Source organism: Cynoglossus semilaevis, chromosome 8 (assembly GCF_000523025.1).
Source record: "Cynoglossus semilaevis isolate Cse_v1.0 chromosome 8, Cse_v1.0, whole genome shotgun sequence".
Lineage (NCBI taxonomy): Eukaryota > Metazoa > Chordata > Actinopteri > Pleuronectiformes > Cynoglossidae > Cynoglossus > Cynoglossus semilaevis.
This window is the reverse complement of record NC_024314.1, coordinates 25,289,649-25,305,873: the sequence shown is the minus strand read 5'-3', so window position 1 is coordinate 25,305,873 and position 16,225 is coordinate 25,289,649. Positions and strand designations below refer to the sequence as shown.

Sequence of the window (16,225 nt, the reverse complement as noted above, 5' to 3'; positions counted from 1 at the left end):
ACAAGGACTGAGGGAAGTTTACTGACCTCCACTGACGGAGGGATTTTTGTAATATTTTTTTTTTAAGGGAGAAAAAGAAACAGCAACTTTTCTGGCTGATGATTTATGTCGAGTTTTCCTGTGATGACTGTGGGGCCGTACCCCACAGGATTTAAGTGTCTACCTATTGTTCTCAATTCTTGGATATGGCACGCCTTTGTTCTCTGAAACAATACAGGTTCAAAATGTACTATAGCTGCTGCTGGTAAAGGTTCTCCAGTAACTTTGTAGCTTGCAGAGAAGACAGGAAGTGAAATATACCATAAATACAGGACTCTTCACAGCTGGAATATGGAGAGCAGTTCCTATAAAAAGTGTTTTATAGCCTACCTGGGTTGTTCCTTAGTGCCAACTGACATTGTGTAGTCAGTTTATTGCCCTTTACCCCTGTTGGGAGGCAGCTCAGCCCAGGTATTGAACTGTAACCTGGCCTCACTGTGGGAGTTGGTGACTTTCCCAGTTCACCTCTGAAGCACAAACTTTTAAACTTTTTAATGTGTTAGTCTTTTCCAATTTGTGACTAAATCATCATTCCTCATTATTACCTGCACTACTGACTTGGCTCCAATTTTTTTTTTTTAACTTCTTATAACTCTTTGGAGCTGAGTTATAAAGGGTATTGTTAAAAAAAGAACCTGCACGAACTCATCCTTCAAGACTGTCATCAGCAGTCCCCGTCATGGCAGCATTTAAAAGGCAGCCATTGTCAGCTGTTGTTATATTGCTCGTTCACTACAGTCATTATTTCTTGTTTGTCTGCAGCTCAGTTGAAACCCGTTAGAAAAATGTTGTCAACACCTGCTGCACCAGTTTAACTTGTATACTTGTACTGCACTACGAACAAAGTCTAGGTGTGGTGACCGTGGCAAAACAACATGATGGCACCAGGATAATGTGATTTCTTCTGATAACTTAGGGTGTCGCTAAGCACCTCATGCTAGGTCAACACAGGAGTGCATCAAGTTGGTCTGATCCTGTACCAGCACCGGTGTCGGCCCGATACTTCATTCAAATACGTGCATCAAGTTGGTCTGATCCTGTACCTGCACCGGTGACTATTTGAATGAAGTATCGGGCCGATACTTCATTCAAATAGTAGTGCTTGCAATTGGAAAAGCTCAAATTCAGCAACCAGCTAAATGTACCATTGTACTTATGGGTAGTCGATTGAAGTATGTCAACGATATCAGCAGTTTGGAGAAGTTTTGAGTTCAGTGACAAAGACAGGAGCAAGATTTACTGTAAGATCCGAAAGTGTCCTAAACACACTAAAGCATGTCTCTTCTCAGTTTAACGTTTGCATCTCACTTGTTTTTACCAGTCTATTGAACCAACATTATGTGAATCTCTGTGAAATGCGAATATTGGTGCTAAAGCTTTGCTCACTTTCTGTACAGCTGGCTGTGTTGACAATGAAGGTCATATTTTTTTATTTATCCTTTGTTTTGAGGTAATATCTGATGCAACAAATTGAAATACCTCTCTGTAAATATTTTCCTGCTCTGTTTGATTTTTGTTTTCGTTGATACCATATTCTGACGTGTGTTATCTGCTGCAAACAACTGTGCATGTGAAGTGAAACAGTCATCATAAATCAGTTGGCTTTTAGGGAGAGATCCTCTTGAGAGAGTTCTGATGATGCAGCATCTGCTGAAATTAAGGGGAATTTTTTAACATCACCTCTTTACGTCCAAGTTTCAGAGGGGGCGGGGGAGTTATGGGTAAAAATGCGAAATAGAATTGGCTTAGGTCGGCATTTCTACACCCATTAATGCACATTGCGACATCTGCACTCTGTGTGCATGCACTGGGGTTTTCTGCCAGTGGCCACTGCACCTCCTATCTGCCCTCATTAGTGTCCAAGTGAATACTGATGCTCTCTATGTGTCCATCTCCGTGTTGAGCCAAACCAGGCAACAGCAGGTGTCCATTACAGCCAGAAACACATGCAAAAAGTACTTCACTTCACCTGCTGTTAAATAAGCAGTAGAACCTAAATACCGCGTTAGCGTTGGTTAATGAAACAACACACGTTGTTCTGCGACTCAATAGCAACAAAACATTATTGTAAAAACTCATCATTTGACTTCCTCAGCACATGGACTGTACATGTGCAGGATAAACAACTCACAATGCATAAGCCTCACTAAGTCCCGAGCAGGTTTGGAAAGTATCACCGTGTCCACTGTAGCAAAGCCCCAAGGCTTGTCCACAGTGATACGGACACAGGCACATACAAACTGTTTTCATCTCAGCAGTCAGAGAATTTCAAAAAGCTTCATTCTCTGCTGTGATAATTACCCAAGCCACTCTCCGATGGCACATTTGCATAATCATCACCAGCCATTCATGGAGGACACACAAAAGATCATAATGAGGCGACAGAGAAACAAGAAGCATTTCAGGGTGCCATTGAAGACTCACACTGAGAGGGCAGTCGCTGTCGCCTGATTTTGCACGCAGGACACCACCAAATAGGAGGAAGAAAGATGTAATCATCATCTGTTCAGGCCAAAAGAAAAGGGCTTCACGCTTTGGCCAATGTGTTCCTGAACATTTCTGTGGTGTAACTTGGCAGGCTGAGCCGGCCAGTTTGTGGAGAGTTGGAGCAGAGAGTCAGAAAACAAAGTCTTAATGCTGCAAAAGTTGCAAAAGGTTAAAGCAGCAGCAGTTTGAGGGGTAGGAGTATCGGAGATACTGCATGTACAAGCAGTGCAGTATATGATATATTTTGGATAGAATGAACAAGTCAACGGATACGTCGCGTTAGGGATGAGGCTAAATTGTGATCGTAATCATCATCACAATGATTTTTCTTTTGCTCCCCATTGCATTTTTAATAAATGAACTAGGACAGCAAACAAAAAATAAAACAGTCGGTGGCAGCATAGAGCAGAAATGGGGGCATTAGGTAAATGAAAATGTCTCCCCTTCAACGGTTGAGTGCAGGGGCTCAGGTGTGCCGTGGCCTCTGGAAACTAACAGGATATTAGGCAGGATTTTAATGAAAGGTCCAACAGTGCACCTTTACACTCCATTTAGTTTACTGATATCAGGAGGGCAGAGTCACAGACGCAGGTAAACTTCAAGTCTTGTATAAACTGAGCTTCCTTTTTCAAACATCTGTAATTAGAGTACAGCCACAGCCGGAGACGGTAGTTATTTAATCTCAAGAAAGAAAAAATGAAATGAAATCTCTACATGCATTCTCTTCACACTAATAGTTGGTCTGCAGTGACGGTGTCACATAGGCCTGTAATACACAGAAATATCAAGTAGAGCGTCAGATTGGATATAGAAGTGTAAAAATGTTACACAGCAGGTGAGTTAACTCCAGTTGAAGCAAGGAGTATTTTTAGTCTAACATTTATTAGGTTTTTTTCAAAATGACAATAATTGAACCTCTTCAGAACATCACAGCAGTTAGTCCACGAACCAGGTCTGCCTTTAGAAGATTTATGTGTTATATGATAGTTTTATGATGTAAAATAATATATAGTCAGTCTTAATCTGATTAACCACAGGGTATCTGCGACTAATCAGGATTAAGGTTTAAGTTTTTTTCTGCATGCTAAAAACTGTTTACTTCAGTGTGTGCAAATGACAGCGTGGGTATCGACTGTGTTTTATTATATATAATAATACATTGTCATTTTGAATCTGAATAACAACAGGGTAGCTGTGGTTAATCGCATTGAATTGCAAGTAATCAAGATTAATCAACATTCTTCAATATGAGTAAAAAAACGTTTTCTCTGTATACTGAAAACTCTTTCTTTCAGTGTGTATAAATGACAGTTTGTGTAGTGACTGTGTATTGAAGGAACTGCCTGGACAGTAAAATTATCGGATTTTGCAGTTAGCAATTTTATACAGAATTAAGTATACCATAGTACAGTGATCACCAACTGGTGGAGCATGGGCCAAATACAGCCCACCAAACTGTCCAATCAGGCCCACGGCTGCATTCCAAAATGAACATTAATTCATGTGATTTTTATTTCATTATACGTGAGAGTCCAACTCCCCAATAACTGGTGACCCCTGCTATGGTACGTACATGGTACACACATGGTGCCAATCTGTGCCATTACAGCTGAACCAGAACGACCTGAACCTTGATTATTACAGACACCGTCGCATCTTCATCCCTACGAGGAAACGTTTGTTCGTGGTTGAACTTTGTGTGGTTCCTGGTTCGTTGAATTGATTTTGTTCCCTTATGACACACCACATAGGGAAAAAAAAAACAAAAACATTCTTTTGCTGCCCACAGCAGGTATTGTCTTTGACACAGTGATATTTTTTGTTTGCTAACGCTGCTCATACCTCCACTTTGAGAAGCAAAAGTGTTGCTACGGGTCAAAGTGGCTCATCAAAAGCGTGTTGGTTACATATTTGTTGCTGGGATTTCTTTTTTTTCTTTTTTTTTTTTTTTTGAAGGGGTAAGAAAATCATTGATCATTCTAAGCAGTGTCTCAGGGACAAACACACTTCTTTGGTGGAGGCTTTTTCAGAGCCAGAGATTACTGGACTAGAAAATGCAAGTGTGTTCATCAAAGGGAATGCTGTGAGCACTGATCAACAGGCCTTACACCCTTCCGCCAGGAATTGTTCAAAATAATGCATCTCTTCTTTGAAGTAAAAGTGCTTTATTTATTGGATTCTTTATTTTTTTTTTCTCCCATGCCTACCTGGGCCTTTGAATGGTTGGAGTTACAAAGGAATACCAGAGTGAGCCAAACAGAGACAGGTGTTGGTAAAAAAAAATAGTTGGTATAAAAAAGTAGAGACAAATATATATTCCTTGATCTAACGCCATAAATGACGTATGAAGTCAGCACGTGTCAAGTTGAACATTAATGTAAAACTAACATTGGTAGAGTGAATCAATAATTTACATCAAGATGATAAATTATGCTTGCGTAGTTAACAGCATTTGCATACATACAATATACCAGACGCACGTATGGTATGTGGACCGCTCGCTTTAACTACGTCAAGAAAAAAAAAAACGGGGTTAAAGTGTTTGTTGTGAGCAGTCAGACGGCTCGTCTGATGGCTAAGATTCCGCTGATGCTAGCAGCTAAGAGATGTTACATTCTGCCCATCGCATGTGCTAGCATACGTGCACGGGTGCTGATCAGCCAACCGTTGAAAAATGAAAAATGAAAAATGAAGGAGTTTCACCCCTGAGCCGTTTCTTCCTGAGAAACAAGCTCAGCTGTTGCTGCCTCCCCCACGCCCCTCCCTTTCCTCTCTACCCTGAAGCTTTCTTTACCCGGCTTCTGCAGCTTCTTCACTTCACACAAACTCCCCAATGAAGGGACTTGTCATCTGTACACCTCCTCTGTGTCATGTTTTTTTTTCCCCACCCTCCCCCCTCGTCTTCTCCCGCCGCCCCCCTTCCTACTCTCTGTAACTTTCACTGGCTCTGTATCGTCTTCCCATGAGCCTGTCCATTGTGACAGTGCTGCCTCTTCCCCTGAATGACACCAGGTGACAAGAGGAGGAGGGGTGTCCCCCCCACAAAAATAAAAACCGCACAGAGGCCTGCCTGCACTTATGCCAAGCCAGGTGAGAAAGAAGAAAAATGACAACAGGAGGAAGAGACGAGACGTACATTGAGATGGAGTATAAAGATGAGGAATGTTAAAAGGTTTAGCGATGAGGATGAAAATGAAAAACAGATGAGATTTAGTCCCCGATGAAAGAAAGTGACAGAGAAAAGGCAGAAATGTACTGAGACGGAGTGAATCAGGAAGAGAGATGAGGAAAGATGACAGAGGCGGCGCGCGGGGCTGTTGGGGTATAAAGAAAACATCCTCCGGCGATATTCCTCACCCTCAGCTCTCTCATGGTGAACAGACGAAACTTTTTGTGCTGCAACTTGTACTGTAATGTAACCCAGGCTTAGGAGGACATGCAGTTAGAGACGAGGAACAGGAACGTTTGACCCCCTTTGACTGGAAGACAAGGGGACCGATGGTCAGGCACCAGGTTATTATGTGTGAGGTGTGATCGACGTCAGTGATTCATAACTCATTTTTGGAGGTAAATATTGTACATGAGAAACAAAATAAAGTGTGCCAAAATGTAAATGGTCTGAACCAGGTGTGAACACCAGGTGTTCTTAACCTTTTTGAACCTGAGGCCCAAATTTCCATAGTACAAACCCTGATCAAATTCCATTTTGTTTCAAAAACTTCCCCAGAACTGACTGATGCTTTTACTACCACCATGTGGCCGAAAGCTGCATCTCATGGATAACATATCTCTGGTGCCTTCAGTGGAAAACCTATGCAGACCCTTGCAGCCCACAGGTGCAAACATGAAGGTGTTTCGCGATCCTTTAGGTAGCGTTGGCAGTTTGGCCCACTAGCCTACGATTAAGAGGGACTACCTTACACAATAAAAAAAACCCTGTCCTATTTAGTTGAACGCGATACTGATGTACTCACAGGAATTGAAGAAAGAAATCTTCTTCGACAGCTTAAAGTCTCTCTCTCTTTTTAGAGAGAGTTTTTATAGCGATCTGCTGCCACCTGGTGGTTTTGCCTCTCACATCAAATGGAGAAAGACAGACAAATTATCAAACAAGTTCTCCCTGAAAGTCCAGATAACATTTGACATTGTTCAGGTCAAGATAGTGTTTCAGGTGGTGAAGTGTCGCCCACCATGGGGAAAATACAGTAGTACTACAGTGTTTTGCGCTCGATGCTAGGGTGAAGTTAACGATACGATCGTGATTCTGGTTCCTTCATACAAATGAATTGAAGTGAATGCAGAGTCTGCACAAGAAAATCTGCATAAACCTATACTGACGTGTGTGTGTGACTGTGTGTGTGTGTGTGTGTGTGTGGGAGGTTCAGAGAGGTGTGTGGGTGCAACCAAAGCATTTTGAATGCTTTGTGGACAAAGAAAAAAAAAAAAAAAAAAAAAAAACCAACAAAACCCTCTCTTCCTTTCTCAATCATTTGTTCGTTCGCCCCCCCTTCACTCTCTTTCCTTCTGTCATCATTATGAAGTAAATTGGACTGCCACACAACAGACAGATAGTCTTTTAATGTGAAGTAGGTCATTACATACGGTGAAATAATGAGTCGCTCAAGATCCAGCAGGCTGACTCAGAGCATTTGTCCTTTTGATCACCACACACGTCTATTTGCATACAATGCAAATCAGTACAGTAGGAATTCTCCAATAATCCAAACACGTGCATTGGGTTTCAGCTTTTTGTTTTTTTTTTTCGTCCATCCGAGTGATGTGTAATGATGCATTGGGTTTCAGCTTTTTGTTTTTTCGTCCGTCGGTGTGATGTGTAATGGAATTTTTTTAGCACAGAGTAGGATTTTTTTCAGAGATTTTAACACAAGATAGCTTATCGACAGTGTGCCGTTTGTTCATTTCCCGTGGTAGTAGTTAAAATATACCTAAGGAAATACAATCTTCCGCACATGTTTATCGAGGGCACAGGCTTTTAAATCAGTCACACCGCGTGGCACCGAGAGGAGGAGACGGAGCCTTTTGTTCTTGGAATAGGCAAAGCGAATTCAGCACTGTGACTATTCCAAGGAACCGTGTCTGCTGATGTTCAGGTTTATAATTAATCTTTTACCATAGGAAAAAAAAGTTACATTTGTTTGGCCAGATTAGAAACACAGACTCAGAGTATTATGAGAAACACACGGCGCAGCTGTAGCCTGATGATGGCGCTGTGACAGTGGAATCATTGAAAAACATCAGCTATTTATTTATTCAATCATTAATTCATCTTCTAAGGCTCCATGCTTTTCAGGGTTGCTGCAATCCCAGCAGCCATCAGGCTAAGCCCGAGATATTTTTGGACGGGGAAGGCCGGAATTCCCGAAGAAAATGTCTAATAAAATCACTGAAGATTCTAATGAATTACCGATTCTCCAAGATTTCATTAAAATATATATTAGTAAAAAAATATAATATATGTATATATACAGTATGTGAACATACATATACATATATGTGTGTAGTAAAATATGAAATAGTAATCTAAGCAGTGGAGCTCGTGAACGAAGCTCAGGGACAACTTACGTGTTGTGAGTTAATTAATGTTTGTCTGTTAATATGCACAGATAGAATATGTGCTCTGACTGCAGCAGTAATTAAACGTAGGCGTTTAATTACGTTAATTTTCAGTGACTTTATTTTTTCTAATTCTATTTACCAAGCTAATTCAAGAACTGCAGCAACACGACATCAGTGTGTACAACATTTGTTCAAAGATTCGAGTATTATATAAGTATATTAGATTAGATGAGGCTTTTGGTTTTAATTGTTACCAAAAGGTAAGGTTGAAGAAAAAAAACCCATTTACTTTACATAAAAATTACATTTTTATGAAAGACTTTGTAAAGCTGGTTTAAGAAAATGCACAGGGAAAGTTTTATCTTATGTTTTTGTCTTATATAGGATTATTGTTAAAAAACAAGTACAGAAAGTCAAAAGCCGGTATATGCTCCTGTCAAAGTCAAAGATTTCTTTTTTTCCAACTTGACGTTTTGACTGGAAATGCAAACTCTACCGATCCGAAAGATTGGAAGAAGGATTCTCAACCTAACATTCTAAGACAGAAAATATCAGGTAAAAAAAAAGTCTCTTCAATCATGAGATTTGAGGAAAACAAGTTTCGGTGCTCCTGAGCGTCAACAATAAGTTAAGTTTCAACAAGTTTGCAGAAAAATCGCCGCCCTCAGTAAAATGGTCCAACGTTCGAGCCCTCGACTCTGGCTGTGCGCTGCGCAGTCGTGTTTTTTAAGACACAGCTGTCATAGGGAAGACATTAAAGGCCTGTGGTGGCTTTTGGGGGCGGAGGACGGGGGGTGGTATTGTTTGAGAAACACTGCACGGCGCAGACAGTGGTCTCTTTGTGTACGGCTTTTCTCTAGAGATGATTATTCTTCTGAACATCTCCCTACAGACTGTCTTCAGTGCCGACGACTACAAAAAAGATAAAACGGAGAGTGAACATAGCTCAAACTGTACACAGAAATAGAAATACACATTCTTCACGCAGCGCCTGCGGAGGATGAACACAGGGCTTAGAGACAATGTACAGTGTGTGACGACTGAGGTCGGAGCACACACACACACACGCACACACAAAAAAATTAAAAAGACGAAACAACTCACTTTGTTTCAAACGTCAGGCCTTCATCTTCGGTCCTCGGCTCAACACTTACTACAAACAGCGCTGTGGTTTGTTATTCTGTGAAACTTTATTCAATACAGTGGCAGCGCGCACACATTCACACGTCTCGACCAACCCTCGGTGGCAAACAGATCATTTTCTTTATGTCACTTATAAACAACCCGTTTATAACTGTGAAACGCAGTCGATAAATTCAGCTGCCCTCTGCTGCCCTCTCTCCCCCTGCAGAACACATTGCAAAATGTCACCACAAGACGCCTTCGGAATGCCCCTCCCCCCAAAGCGCCTTCAAACTCTGGGATAAACAACAATAAGCCGGGACATAACTTACACTCCAAACACCTCGGGTGACTTTTTACAGGAAGCTCCGTTCTCCAAAATATTGTTTCACAACGTTAAATTTGATGCATATTCTTCACGGCAGGGTGGGGGCTCAGTCGCTCTTCGTCTGTGAGGAATCGTACCTCCTCCTCGACACTGCCAAGCTGGAGTTTTACAGTGAGCCAAGCGTACGCTTCTCTGGCTTGGCTCGGAGACAGAAATGCAGAATCAGGTCTGACGTGTGAACCGCTAGTCAAATTCACTGTAACCTGCACTAATGAATTCAATACTGAACTTGTTTCGACGACACATTTGGACAAACACTAATGATTTGATCACTCCACCAGTATTGTCTCAGGAAACCTCTGCTCCAGTCCAGGAAGGTTTGTATCTGTGTTTGTAACAGCATTCACACCTGCCTTGTGGTGTGAATGATGAGCGCACGTCTCCTCAGATGGTTGACCTCAACAAATCGCTCACGGTTTCTTCTGATGCCAGGGTTGGTTCACAGCAGGGATTGCAAACTATATTTACTGGGCGAAGGGCCAAAATGTTTCTGGTTTTTTTTTTTCCAGTTCTTATAATAGTTGAGAATCACATGGGATTTTTTCTTAAATCCTCAAAATTTCGAAATCCAGTCATGGGCCGTATTTGGGAGTTCAGTGGACTAGATTCAGCCCGTGGGCCACCAGTTGGTGATCTCTGATTTACAGAGTCGTTCTCTTTTATTCTCAGTTTCCTAATTCCTGGCACACATCCAGCCCTGTAGGTGGCAGTAATGCACCTTTATGTTCCTATTGGGATTTAAACCCAAGATCTCTCCTTAGAGAGAAAAAAAGAATAACTAGACAAAAATTCCAAATATAAACTGGTTCTGTATTTTTCATGTTGGTTTTCCATTAAGAGTTAATAGCTACAGTGACAGTGTCACGGTGGCAGGTAAGCCGCCATCCTGTTAGTGAAGCTGTCAGGCTGTGGTAACAATAAATGTGTGAAAACACAAAGAGAGAGAGAGACCTGTTTGGCTCTGCCTTTTCCCATAATTACTGGATTGCTAACGAAACCAACAGCCAACCAAACTAAAGTGCCGCTGATGTAAGTGACTCACTCATTGGTCCACACATCAGCAGCATGTATCCATCATCGGCTGTTGTGTGCTGTGTTCTAAAAGCCAGTGTGTATCCAAGAACCTAAAAATGCCCAAAAATCTCAGGGAAGGTTTGACTGTAAATAATGCAAGTTGGCGCAGGTGAATTTCAGAGATGCACTGTGTTGAAACAACCCCGCTGCGGAGCAGTTTTTGGATCAGAAACCTTTGGGCTGACAGATGAGCTATGTCTCTTTCTCGGAGGCTGTGAATAACCCTGGTCGACCTCCAGGACCATCAGTTTGTAGAACATTGTGTTAGAAAATCCTCCTGGGATCTGAGGCGGGCGCTCTGCAGCTAATAGGTACAGATATCCATTTTCTTCCCTGCCTGGCTGCCTGCTTCTTCAAACCCCTGCACTGCAAAAAGTGTCCGTCTCTGATGTAGCGGTGCACCAACAGTGGCAGCTGCCGGCCGGCCGCGCTGCAGGCGCATGCAGTGATTCTTAAACCGTGGAGCCGTTGCAGAAAGAACTGGAACAGCAGGGGGCACGCGCGCAAATGGGATGCATAAATCTGCCGCCAAATCAATGAAATCAAAAATGTACAAGTGGAATGAATGGTAGTTAATGGGGAAAAAATGTGATAAAATCAAATCACATAAAAAGTTAAACTTCATTTCACGAGTATAAAAATGATTTAACCAAAAAAAAATAGTCTCTCTGTAGAAAAATAGCTATCCTTGTTATTGCTCTCAGGGTTTATTTTAAGCATTTAGAAATGTGTTACATTTAGGTGATTGGATTCGTTTGGCTCAAAGTAATTGAAATATTCTTGGTCGTTCCTCAGGTCTGAGTCAGAAATCCTAAAACTTTGACCATAAGCAACAAAAAGAGTGCAGTTTTAAGGTAGTACTGTTCATTTAATTTAGATAGCAGATAGTAGATAGTATTTTCTAGTTACAGTACCTTATGCGAAACATCTAGTACGGTAGTAAACAGTGCTAATATAAGCTGTACCTCTCCAGTGTTGTTTGTAATTACATATCTTGATTAGAAAAACATAATTAAATCCAAATATGAGCCAATTCAAATTCCTTGAAGGAATCAAAACTATTTTTTTTTGCTAAAGTTAACATTGGTCAAAACCTTTTCAATAAAATATAACATATAAAAATGTATGTGCTGGTGCATCTTGACTGACGGCTGCGATCACATGACTGCACCAGTGACAGATACTGAAATGTGTCCAGGTTTGCCAGGGATTGTGAGGTCAAAATGAGGTCACGAGCAACAAAGGGTTGGTGTAAACATACTGTAAATACGAGAACATGGAGCCAAGACAGAAAGACCAGAGAGATACCAGATAACAACGCTTCTCCTCACTCTGTATTTCATACCAGGAACTGAGTTCCAAAAATAGTCTCCGACAATAAAACCCCAGATCAAAGATCACTCTGTATTTCATACCAGGAACTGATTTCCAAAAATAGTCTCCAACAATAAAAGCCCAGATCAAATTGATTTTTGTTTTTCTTTTGGGCCTAAATGAAGCAAACGAAGGAAAGAATGGAGTAACTTAGGAATACTGAAGGAAGGAAGACTTTCCACTGGAAAGATGAACAAAAACTTGAAAGTGCTGCCTGTGGGCCAGTGAGTTCAAAGGTCAAACCAACTTTTTTGGCACTTTTGACCAAAAAACTAGAAACAGCAAAAAAAACCTATTTCTACGTATTTTTACATTACCTTAAACCTTAAACCAAACCTTACCTTAAACCTTAAACCAAACCTTGTTGGACAGAAATAAACATTTCTGTCCAACAAGGCAAAGTAGTCGGTCGAGACCTGGTCCAAAAGACAGAATTCTACAGTGAAATCATCATTCGATGAAGACTCTGCTTGGAATACAGAGTGAAAAAAAAGTTCTAATATTTACAAACATAAACTTTTTCAAACTTGTCTCAGGTTGTTTTGACTTCCCTCGTACACCATGTTCTGATCGGCATTATGTTTTATTTTCCTCTAAATACGATTGCAATTTACATTAATTTACATTGTTACTATAGACAACCTGAAACGAGGGAATCCACATAATGTTGACATTCAGTAATGTCATAAACTTTGGGAAACAAATTCATTTTTAGAGAAATGTCCTAGTTCCAGGCTTTTATGCTGGCTGAAGATGGCGCTGTCCATTTACTAAATACAGTCTGTATATGTGTCATGCTGATTTCTTTTTATCTATATATTTTTGTTATTTTTGTTGTGTGTTCAACATGTTGTTTCCATTACGGAGCCTTCACAGGTCATTATTCCTGTCACAACAGTTGCGATCGTTTCTGTTTGTTTAACGTCAGGGCACGAAGATCATCACGGCACGAGCTTTGTATGTTTTGGAAACAGTCGAGTTGTGCAACTGATAAAAAATAAACAGTGATCTATTTACAGTGCCACGAAAGTCTGAATTTGATTTAAAAAAAATTGTGCAACTGATAAAAAATAAACAGTGGTCTATTTACAGTACCACGAAAGTCTGAATTTCTTTGAAAACATGTTAGAATTAGCTGCAGGTTCTACTCTAATACTTTGACATATTTCCATGTACTTCTCACTCCACAGATGGAACCAAGTTGTAATTTTTGAGTATATGATGTATAAATGTATTACAAAGGAAAATTACTGCAGTATTTCAAAAATAAACACAAACAGAAATTCCCACAGTCATCGATAAGTCACAGATTACCCCACAGAAAGTACCGGCTGACTGACTGTATGAGTAATGAATGTTTGTGATTGGATCAACAAACACAAACATGGCATAAAATCTCACAGGGAACCAATGACAAAAGTGGTGAGCCACCTGGTGGCCCACGAGCCACCTATTCCAAACCACACACACACACCACAAGAAACGGCCTGTCCTGTTCGTATCGTTAGTTGCAATTATTTCCTAAAAAAATTGTAGTACTCGTGTAGTACTCATTCCGTCCTAATGTGTCCACCACAGGCCGTGGTATGAGGCTGACTTGTTAGTGTGGATATTTTTTGCAGCGTGCCTCATTTCCAGCAGGGGAAGACACAGACGAGAACAAGCTTTCTTTGGAGGAGACTGACGGCTCGTCCCAGCCAATCAGAGCGCGGATGCTGCGAGCATCTCTCCCTCTTCTCCCTCGCCATTGGCTCTTCTGCGAGGAGTCAGGGTTTGTTCTGATATTAATGACTGCTGAGGAGACGGCAGCGGCATCTATGTGGTCCGTCTGACACTTGATCGAGCCGAGTGATGCGCCCTCAGCCGCCGTCGTCTGTGTAGATCCTGCTGAGAGTGAGCGCTGGGAGACGAAGGGCACAGGGAACACTCCGAGCCCGTCATCCTCAGGCTGAACTGGGTTTTTTTTCCAGTTTTTTTTTCTTCTTCTTTTTTCTGTGGACTTCTCAGCTTCGTTTCGCCCTCCTCTCTCGCACAGAAGCCGTGTGTTTCGCTGTGGACCAGAACCGAGAACTGATTTGCGTGAAAATAAGAAGACCACACATTGTTGACCGGCTCTATGTTGCGCGCTCTCTTGTCATTGGAGCCGCGCACTTGATGGGAATACAGACACCAAGTACTGTTGCAGGGACTATGTTTTCCAAATCAGGTAAGTTCACTGTCTACACTAACCTAATAGGTGTCTGTCATTGGAAACATAAGGCTTATGAGATCACATTTTGGCGTCTGCGCAACGCGTTAACCAAGCAAATGAATTGGGAAAAAAAATCCTCCGGGTTTCTGCGTTTTTGTCGCGATTTTTTTTTTTTTTGACCGTGTATGAATTTTGGTTATCAAATTAGTTTATCTACACCGGTCGATCGCTGAGTGACGTTAGAGATGATCGAATCTTGCAGATTTGATCATGTTGGTGATGCTTTCAAAGACCCGCTGGACGTGGAGACGCGCTTTTGCGCAACTATGCAGGATGCGCCTGGAAGGGACGGGATCTGTTTGGTGAGACCCCTCCTATGCCTCCATCCTCAGGTTGAACTGTGTTTTTTTTCCAGTTTTTTTTTTCTTCTTCTTTTTTCTGTGGACTTCTCAGCTTCGATTCGCCCTCCTCTCTCGCACAGAAGCCGTGTGTTTCGCTGTGGACCAGAACCGAGAACTGATTTGCGTGAAAATAAGAAGACCACACATTGTTGACCGGCTCTATGTTGCGCGCTCTCTTGTCATTGGAGCCGCGCACTTGATGGGAATACAGACACCAAGTACTGTTGCAGGGACTATGTTTTCCAAATCAGGTAAGTTCACTGTCTACACTAACCTAATAGGTGTCTGTCATTGGAAACATAAGGCTTATGAGATCACATTTTGGCGTCTGCGCAACGCGTTAACCAAGCAAATGAATTGGGAAAAAAAATCCTCCGGGTTAACGCGTTTTTGTCGCGATTTTTTTTTTTTTTGACCGTGTATGAATTTTGGTTATCAAATTAGTTTATCTACACCGGTCGATCGCTGAGTGACGTTAGAGATGATCGAATCTTGCAGATTTGATCATGTTGGTGATGCTTTCAAAGACCCGCTGGACGTGGAGACGCGCTTTTGCGCAACTATGCAGGATGCGCCTGGAAGGGACGGGATCTGTTTGCAGACTGTGTTCAGGGCAAAAGGCTAATTAAATAAGACAATTCAATCCGTGTGTGAGTGTGTTTGTGTGTGTGTGTGTGTGAAGTGCAGTTTTACTGCCCTGCTTAGTGGTCGCACATTAGGCACGTCTCGAAGAAATCCACAGAATGCCCCTCTCCTCTCCTCCCCCGTCCTCCCCTCCCTCTTCAGCTTCTCCATCACCACCACCTCTCTTCCTGTTGCAAACCCAGAAGTCGTTATCATCAAATACACCAACCATGACACAAATGTTCACCACGGGGGAGGGGAGAGGAGTGGAGGGGAGAGGAGGGGGAGACAGAGGCGTCCTGAGCTTCTGCCTTATAAAAACAAAAGATCTGCTACCTCATATATGTTTGTGTGTTTTTGAGTGAGTCTGTGCATGTGTGTGTGTGCAGAAGGGGGGAGACAGAGAGAGAGAAGGTATTCACTAATCCCATAACTGCAGTGGGGCGTCTCATCCCTCTCTCCTCCCTCTTCTCACTCCCTTCTATTTTCCCTCCCTCACCCTCTCCTCCCTGTCCAAATGTGTGCCATCAGCCGTACATTCATCATGAATATAACCCTGGCAGATACATGGCATATGTTTAACGGTGACAAATACGGTTTGGACCCGGTGGGTGCGTTTACAGCGTTGTCTTGTGTGCAGACGTGCCTCTCTCTCCCACTGTCTCCCTCCCTCTCTCTCTCTCACTGTGTGTGTGCGTGTGCATCTGTGTGTCTGCCGCGCTTGTTCCCGATGATGGATACAATGGATTTTGGCCTCCGTGGTGTGAATGACTCACCCAAAGCGACTGGTGCTTTAATGTGAAACACACACAATAAAACGCCACATGAGAGCCACCGTGCCCTCCCGCTCATCCTTTACCAGGCGTGCGGAGAAGAGCCCCGGCCTCGGCTCGAGCACCGCGTGTTGGCCTCACTGGGGAATGTTTGGCTTCCTGCGGACTGTGCCCA

The 16,225-nt window shown here is 42.2% G+C and overlaps 1 long non-coding RNA gene across 1 annotated transcript in view; it reads left to right on the top strand.

Annotated features, from left to right (window-relative positions):
• Positions 1-14,657: 14,657 nt before the first annotated feature.
• Positions 14,658-16,225, top strand: part of LOC107988823 (uncharacterized) — a 36,927-nt gene continuing 35,359 nt past the window's right edge. Inside the window, exon 1 of the long non-coding RNA XR_001760323.2 lies at positions 14,658-14,904. This is a non-coding gene — a long non-coding RNA (uncharacterized LOC107988823). The remainder of the gene's footprint in view (positions 14,905-16,225) is intronic.